Source organism: Cryptotermes secundus, unplaced genomic scaffold (genome assembly GCF_002891405.2).
Source record: "Cryptotermes secundus unplaced genomic scaffold, Csec_1.0 scaffold1601, whole genome shotgun sequence".
Lineage (NCBI taxonomy): Eukaryota > Metazoa > Arthropoda > Insecta > Blattodea > Kalotermitidae > Cryptotermes > Cryptotermes secundus.
The window spans coordinates 1-8,891 of NW_019727802.1; positions in this window are offsets into that span (position 1 = coordinate 1).

The window sequence follows — 8,891 nt, forward strand, 5'->3', positions numbered from 1 at the left end:
TGTTCAGTGTGTCACGCGATTTGCTTTCAGGGAAACGTTTATTTTTATAAATTTCTGAACAATGTAAGTTGTGAGCATCTGCTGTTAGGTGTTCACAAGTATCACATAAGGAAACGACTTTTGAGTCAGACGTGGAAATTCTCCCTTTATGATGGTTGAAATAACCATTCTATCTCTCTGACTAGCGACCTATGAAGTAACACCTCCTTATTCTCCCAAGACTGTGGGCTCCCTTTCTTTCCTTATGCCTGGCCAGGAAACAGTTAACATTTCATTATTTCTACCTTGATGCGTGCTCATTGTCATTCTCTGATTATTCGGATTAGAAACCAATTCTGCTTTCTTGGCAATGCTTGGCTACAAAATAAAGATGCACTGGATATATTAATGTGTTCAAATGTTGCATGCCCACAGTATGCTCATATCTGAATTTCAATTAATCCACATTGCTCAGCATTTGACTCACGGTTAGGGACTGATCTTTGTGGACCGTAACACACTTCTATATTTATTCTCCCCTTATGTTGTAAAGCACCACAATAATCATATTTCATGTTAACTACTATGACTGTTTCAAAGAGTTAAAACCATATGTTCAAAAGACATACAATCTCTTGCATGACGTGTGTCAGCAATTTTTCCCACGACATTTTGTGATGAATAACATACATCCTAGGGAGGCTGTAAGACATACTACTTATGTGAACTTAAACATCACTACCATTCAGTACTGGTTTTAATTTATACCTGGAACATATTCTGAATTATTTAACTTTCACGGAAATGAATGTCAATACTTTGTCACATTTTAAGTAGAAGTCATTATTCATCAGAGCAGAACATAGGAATATGCAGATATGATATGCAAATGGAATTTCTGTACATAGGTGTGGTGGTGGTAGTGGCTTTGCTCAGTGATGAGGACAAGTGGTTAAGTTTCTGAGTTTCTCAAGCTGAAGAGATAAAGGAACAAAGATCCTGTAAGATGTTCTGTGTGATCACGAGTTTACTTGATATTTTGTTAGTAGTAACTTCCCATATACATTGTAATTAAAATGTAAACACCAGCTCCCTATAAGGCACTCTGTGTTATCGTGATTCTGCCTGTGGTTCTTGCCCCTCAAATTTGTAGGTATATGATTTCAGCTGAATTCAGATAGCATTATCTCCATGCCATGGTGTCTGCTCTGAGGTAAAGGTATCCACTTCATACCGTCTTTCAATATTCCTGTATCATCTGTTTTATTGTTCTGGTCCCACATATTCCTAAGCCACCTTTGTGGTCTCTCTCTCGTGATTTTCCCACCAAATCTATTCTCTCCCTAGTTATGTCACATGTCCTGTCTGCCTCATACTCACTGATGGCATCACTCTAATTCTGTTGGTTGAACATTTCAGTTTGTGAATCTCCTCATTATAGTTTTCTCCTGACTCCTTTTATTCCAACCCTCTCTGGTACAGATATTGTTCTCAGCGAACTCTTTTTAAGCTCCATCAACTCGTGTTCTTCTGATAGGAAAATTATTAAGTATTATGAAACAATAACTGAGCCATGAATGAATGAATGAATGAATGAATGAATGAATGAATGTATATACTATTAAATAGTATTAAATCTGCAGAAGCTTATGCTGAGCACAGAATGTGATGAACATCTCATGTCAATACAGGGAAAGAAGGAGATGTCCATGCATGTAAATGAGCTGAATGCTTTGAAGGATACCATCATGATGACAAAGCAGTTACTCACTCCCCGAGGGAATGGTTGAATCATAAATATATTAACCATAATCACTAAACTGGAAAACATATGGAATTTATGATAGATCTTGGAGATCAGCTCATGGCATTATTATTTGTTATTTATGTACTTATTTTGTCTGGCATACACTTCAGTTCCAGAGGTTCTAGCTTGTTGAATGATAGGACACTGTTAACTTCCTGATTACCAGTATTGTTGAATTGCAGAGGGTCTATAGTGTTGCATGGGTGGCCAATATGGTCTTTCTTTTCCTGTAGCTTACATGTAACAATGAGACGTGGGCAGATATCTGTTGCACATTGGTTGTGTTTCTGTATATGATGTTTGGATCATGTATTCTTGTGTGACTTGATAGAGTTTGGGTATTTGTAGGAACGGGAGCTATGTTCTGCAACTTTCTAGTGACTAATGTGTACATAAAAGTATTACAACCATGTGTGGTACACACACACACACATATTATTAACGTAGTGAATTCACTCACTCACTCATGGAGCTGAGCCCTTCTTGAGAAGTCACCTATTGTGCAGCTACTCAAGAACTTCCCAGCATTGTATGGAACCTGAAGGTTAACATTTCCATTTTCACAAGAGGCCTCCACTTGTCCCTTTTTTATATTGTTAACCCACCTACTTCTTGGTCTTCCTAGTGGTCTCTTTCCTTCTGGCTTACCCACCAATATCCCACATGCATTCCCATTCCCCCATTCATAATACATGCTCTGCCACAATGGATGAACTGCATGGATTATTTAGAAAGAAACCATTTATCATTAGTATTATGTTAACTAAGAGCTCAAGTAACTTGTCATGTGTTCTGTGCAGCTACTGTATGTAGTCCGAAAGAGGGAAGAGAAATAGGAAAAAAGTTGTGCTTGTCTGCTAGGTCCTCTTTGTATAACTTGTTATATGATGGAAATTGTAAATACAGAACTTGAAAGCGCATTTCTATAATTTCTGGGTGTTGTAACAATTCTGTCAGTCATATATACCAGTTCTAACTTCGCCAACAAGCGCCGGTCACTCTGTCGGTATAGTTCGCTTGAAGACTCAAGCCACGGAGTTTGGTTTTGTTTTGTTTTGTTTTTTTGTATACCAGTTATACCAGTCTGTTACTACACTGTGTGGTGTGTGGCTTCTGGCATATAAAATTACCTGAATTCCGGTTTGATTCTCTCCAGTTGTCATTTCTAGCTCAAGTGTCCTCTTTCCAAAGGACTGGAATGATATCTTGGTTTCATTTTCTTTGCTCCTACGGCCCACATCACCTGCAGCTGCAATCCAGGGCGTTACCTTGAACTACGTTACACTCTTGTGGCGAGGGCAAACCAAAAACGAACAACCGCAACGCAACCGCAATTTCTGAGAATTGTTAACAGTCTTGAGTTGAACACATGTTACTGAATGGAGCAGTGCTAATCGAGGAAACGGCAACGCAACTAGCCGAAAAACTGTAGAAACAAAACTCAACTTCCATGCAACGGAGCACGCTGGTCTTCTCACATTTGCGTCGTCGCGTGTTTACCTAGCCCACCCCTTATACATTCATACCTAGTGTCAGCTGTTCTATTGCGCGCGTCAGTGATTCATTTGTTTCGGAAGATGGTGCGAAAAGTCTATGAAGCTGCTAATTTTTTGTAAGATTTGAGGTCTTCACGGCGGTGACTATGAAGAAAGCTGTCTTTTGGGATGTGGCGCCGTGTAGACATTGTGTTAACCGACGTTTCGGAGGAACGTATCGCCTCCATCTTCAGGGTAGAAGAAAATCCGCGGGCGAGGAACCAGCGTGACGTCGCGGATTTTCTTCTCTTTTCTTCTACCCTGAAGCTGGAGGCGATACGTTCCTCCGAAACGTCGGTTAACACAATATCTACACTGCTTTCTGCTATATTTTTTTGTGCGGTTACTTGAGGAAGAGCCTGGTATATATGACAAATGCCACACAGACTATGCTAGGCAGGACAAAATATAACCTTTGTCCCTAAAGTTCGGGACTAATCTTCTATCTCGGCTTAGGAAAATGGTGGCAATTCCGGGAAAAGGTGTTCTAAATACGGGACATTTTACGGCTCGCCTGTGTTATTGACGTCAGTTCACTCGACCTCTGCTAGGCGGCAGGGCGCGGCCGAAAACCAAGGTCAATTGTCAGTTATGGATTTGTGCTGTAAGAAGATTTGGCGTTCAATTTGAACAGCGACTTGACATCAAATTTTTTGCGAAGCCCGGAAAGACAGCCACAGAGACATTGCAGCTTCTGCGTGATGCCGACGGCGATGAAGCTTTATCTCGGGCGCGAGTGTTTGAGTGGCACAGGCGATTCGTGGCTGGCAGGGTGTCAGTGGAAGGTGACACAAGATCAGGCCGGCCCTCGAGTTCCCGGAACGAAGACAACGTGGTACGGGAAGACCGTACTGTTACAGTGTGCATGTTAGCTGACGCCCTGAATATCAATAAGTCGACCTGCAACCAAATTCTGCGAGAGGACTTGGGTGCCTGTGGACGTGTGCCTGTGTGTATGCGTGTATGTGCAATAGCGAATTGTAAAAATGTAGTCATGCGTTGCATCAAAGAGTCCATTAATTCCGATTATCAATCTAAACGCCGTGTACAGTCAGACTACATAATATTACGTGACAGTGTAGTAGAATGTAAACGTAAGTATCAAATGCCTCAACCTATACTAGTGGAGGGATTTTCCGCGGGTATTGTTTTCCTTGCTTGTGAGGCTTCGTCCCGCAAACTGAGGAAGGAAAGTACACTGATCGTGTTTGAGAACAGCGTGCTCAGAACAAAGTGACAGGATGGTGGAGACAGTTGCATAAGTTCATAGTTCATGAGGCGCTCTTGCGCTCATCATACAAGAGGTGGGTTATGTGAGATGAATGTGCAGCAGATGTAGAATATCAGTCAGCAACTAGGCTGCGGACAGGGCGGCCGAGGAATTGAGGTTCGATTCGCGACAGAGGCCAAAGATTGTCCTGTATTCCATGATGTCTAGATCGGCTCTGGGTACCAGGCAGCCTCCAAAACAATGGGTTCCGTGGGCTCTTTCCATGGGAATAAGGCGCCAGGAACATGGAACTGACCACTCAACTCCATCTAGTGCCGAGGTTAAGAATTGTGGAGCTACACTTCCTTTCCCCTATTCGTCTTGATGGTGTGGTGGTCAATTAATTAAGCCCGCTGTTAAATTTAGCTTTATGTTAGACACAGAAGGACGACCTGGCAGATCTGGATATAGACATGAAAGTGCATTAACAATAGATCCTGAAGTAGAAGCAAGTAATACTTTTGTACTTACCTTAATCTTAGATCCGGAAGATGGAGGCAGTGAGTGCCTTCCTGCGAAGAGTAGGCGAACTTCGACCAGACCGCACGACGTCACGCTTTACTCTTCACAGTCATCGCCGTGATATCTTCATGCCTTAGGCTAATGTCACACAAGCGCTGAAAACAGCGGACGCTGCTCTTCCGTCGAAATCCGCGGACGTGAAGCAGATTGCCACACGAGGGCTATATTCCACGTATTGCCAAGTCAGTCTTTGGCGAGTCTTCATGCTGCGAACACGGGTTTTATTGACATTAGCCTGTAATACTCTGTAACAAATGGAGAATATTTCATCGGGCATTGGAGACGAGTGTTGATTTTGCAGATGACATTGATAAAGGCTGCTGTGTATTGCATAACTTCGTTCGTGATCGCGATGGATTTCAGTGGGAAGATACTTTGAATGTTGTAGGATTTGAAGACACTGAATTGGAAATTGACACTGTTGGAAGTCGAGCAAATGTGCAGAGAATTCGAGATACCTTAGCTGATTATTTTGTTAGCAATATTGGGTAAGTACCATGCCAGTACACAGCGATAGGAAAGAAAAAGTTTACTGAACATTAATGGCTTAAAAGTAAAAATGGTATTTCGTATAATGTAATAAGTAGCATTTTGTGATATGTCGCCTGAAAGCCGGAATAATCTACTGGAGGTAACAGCCAGATAAACACGCTGTCGCGAAAACATTCTGGACAACAGTTCGTTGCTAGGGAATGACTCAGCATTACTGGTTGCTAGGGAATCGATGGTTTTCTGTAGGTCCGATCCGAGTCTATATAAGGAGTCTATCACAAATACCCGTCCGCGATTTGCACATGGCATTTAAAATCCCGTACGTTTATGACTGCGACTGATTCAGGCGAACTTTGCGGTGCGCCTTCACGAGAAGTACGAGAATCAGCTTTTAGCTGGCTGCCCACGTGCAACTACTTCGCTCCCATTGGATGGACTGTCTCCCTTTTTATATTATTCTGTCTGTTATTTTACGGCGAGTTCGATGCCGAGACTAGGATGAGGAATGAATCTTGATGTGGAAAGGATTTGGATGGGAGAGAGGCTGATGTGAAGGAGGTACTAACCGGACATTTGCCTGCAGTCACTGTGCAGTTCCACGAAAACCCTCAATGAAGATAACCGGTGTCGTGGTCGAAATTCGAGCCGTGCATCTCCCGAAGACAACTCTGTAGCGTCACCTCTTGAACAGTCTGCTAGACGAATGGATTTTCCTGACAGTTTACGTTAGGTGGGAAATTTTACTAAAGGTTATCCGTGCATATTTCAGTTCTTGGTTAAGATCGTGCAAAAATGATAGACACTTTACACGAAGTCCTACTTGCATTTTTATTCAAGATAATCCTGCTGTGTGTCCTACTCAACAGACATAAGCACTCTTCTGCTGTCGTAGGCGCAAAGTCACTAATTTAACAGATGAAATATCTGAACGCGCCCTAATGTTACGATCATGTTATCAGCGAAGTCTAATACCTGAAGGTTCAGAAGACGAGAAAATGTGGTTTGCGATAATTCCATTACGTTGTTCTTGGACAAGCCCAGATATTCCAATGAGAAAGTCTTCTCCAGGAGACGATCTTTATGCGACACATTAATCTCAGCAGCCGCGTTCGTTTCATCATCGAGCAGATATCTCCATATCGCTCGTGTTGCATTGGACCCCTGGCACAAACTGCGGCATTTTATTTCTTGTGACGTCAGCTGTGCCTCAGACAGGAACACGAAGACAATAACGACGATGACCATTACGACACTCCGTATCGGCGCAATATAACTGTCCTTAGTCTGTCTCGTAGGTTTACTGCTAATTATTCGCCCGTGTACCGGGCATCAACCGTCAATTGGACCGTGTGACTCCCGCATTATTTAAGTTTGTTCTGTGTGGGTTGGGTCATAGATTTAAGTGTCTGTGAACAGTTTGCTCGACCAACATCTTATCGCAGTATGTGGTGCGAAACGTGTGCAGCGCCTCTAGGCAGCAGAGGCGAAAGTCAATATCCACTTATCGGCAAGTGACAGCCCTCCTAAGATAGCAATGTTTGTTAGCAAATGAGGGAAACTGCCTCTGATAATTGGCGCCGTAACACACCATTTAATTTTAAACTGTTTAAGTTTTTAATTTCGAATGTTTTAGGCACAATAAAATTAATTAGGTTTGTGTGTCGCCCACGATCAGTGTGCCAACAGTGTAACTTGACAAAGTTCCTTTTAAGACCGCAACATGTGCACTAGTATAAGTACGACAAGAAATAGGAGTGGTAAAACCAGCAACCGCACGGAAGACTGCACTGAAGGTCGTGTTTGTATACTCATATCAGACATAAAATGAATGATGATATTGGCTCAGGATTAGGCACAGTGAGCGGCGTCATTACGTGCATTTTCCACTGCTGTTGTGATTGTACCAATGACGAGACCTGTGTATGGATACACGTGTATGCTCCGCTGCTGCCAGCTAACACATTCATGTAAGTGCGCAGCTGTGAACATGCAACAGGTTCGTATCAGGGAGAGGCAAAGGCAGTTCCCGTTTCGGTGCGTGCCTCCTCCAGAACCATTTTAAAATACTAAAAGGGGTATAAGGTAAACGGTTATGAAGTTCTCCCTGTGCACTACGCCTTGGAAGACCTACGAGTATGGGAGTGGCTGTATAGATTCACGTATGCTTGCTGAAGTAGTCGGCTTCACGTCGCCGCCGTCTTACCACCGAGGAAATACCCACGGTACTCGCTAGATATGAGGCCGGGTGGGCCCCACAGCCGGTCTGGACGACGTGGAGAGGAGAGAAACTTCGCCCCTACCGGTACTCGAACTCCCACCTCTCTGCCATCCAGCCCGTAGCCAGTCGCTATACAAACTGAGATATCTCTGCTCATCTGCAGGGGGAATAAATTACCGATAAGTGCATAAATTTGGAATTACGTTCAACAGGTTTTGTTGATATGTGGACGAACCTCATTGATAAGCAGAACATCACAGAATGTTACACAGCATGTAAGGCATAAGTTCCTTCCCCCCCCCCCATACNTGTTCAAGAACTGAATCGACTTAATTGAACCCGAAGGTTCATTACTGTGTTCAAAACAACTCAACTGGCCCTTAACAGAGATAAACCAAATAGACACCAATCCCATTTCTCAAAAGGTGCATTTTAATATTATTCTTCCATCAACTTCTAGGTCTTTCGAGAGATGTATTTTCATCACGTTTTATTACCAAAATTGTATGCACCTGTGTACTCTCCCATGCGTGCTGCCTTCCTTGCCGATGTTATCCTAATTTCTGTGAATCTTCAATAAGCACAAGTCCTGCGGCTTCTCAATACGCCATCTCACTCCTGTCGCTTCCATCCATGTTCTCAATACGCTGCTCCCAAACACGCCTCCTGTCGCTTCCATTCATGTTCTCAATATCCTGCTCCCGAACACAAGACACAATGTGGACGAAGCAACAAACCAAACCAAGACTTGAGGATACTGTCTTCTAAGATGCAATACCCCGTAGTCCGGTGGAAAGTCACCAACATTTCGAAACATGTCTTCATCTTTGACCCGAAGGACTACCTTCGTATAAGAGCCGCTGCGAGAACCTCAAATCCAGTGAAAGAAACAAAAATTAAATCAAACTTAACTTTACATGGAGAAACCTGAAGGCAGAAACGTATGCGCTACGTGATATTAATAAGGAACTCCATAAACTGTCCTTGAGAAGCCAACACTTGTCGCCCAGCTACTCAAGAATTTCCCAAAATTTTATGGAACCTTAAGGTTCATTAGTGTTCAAATGA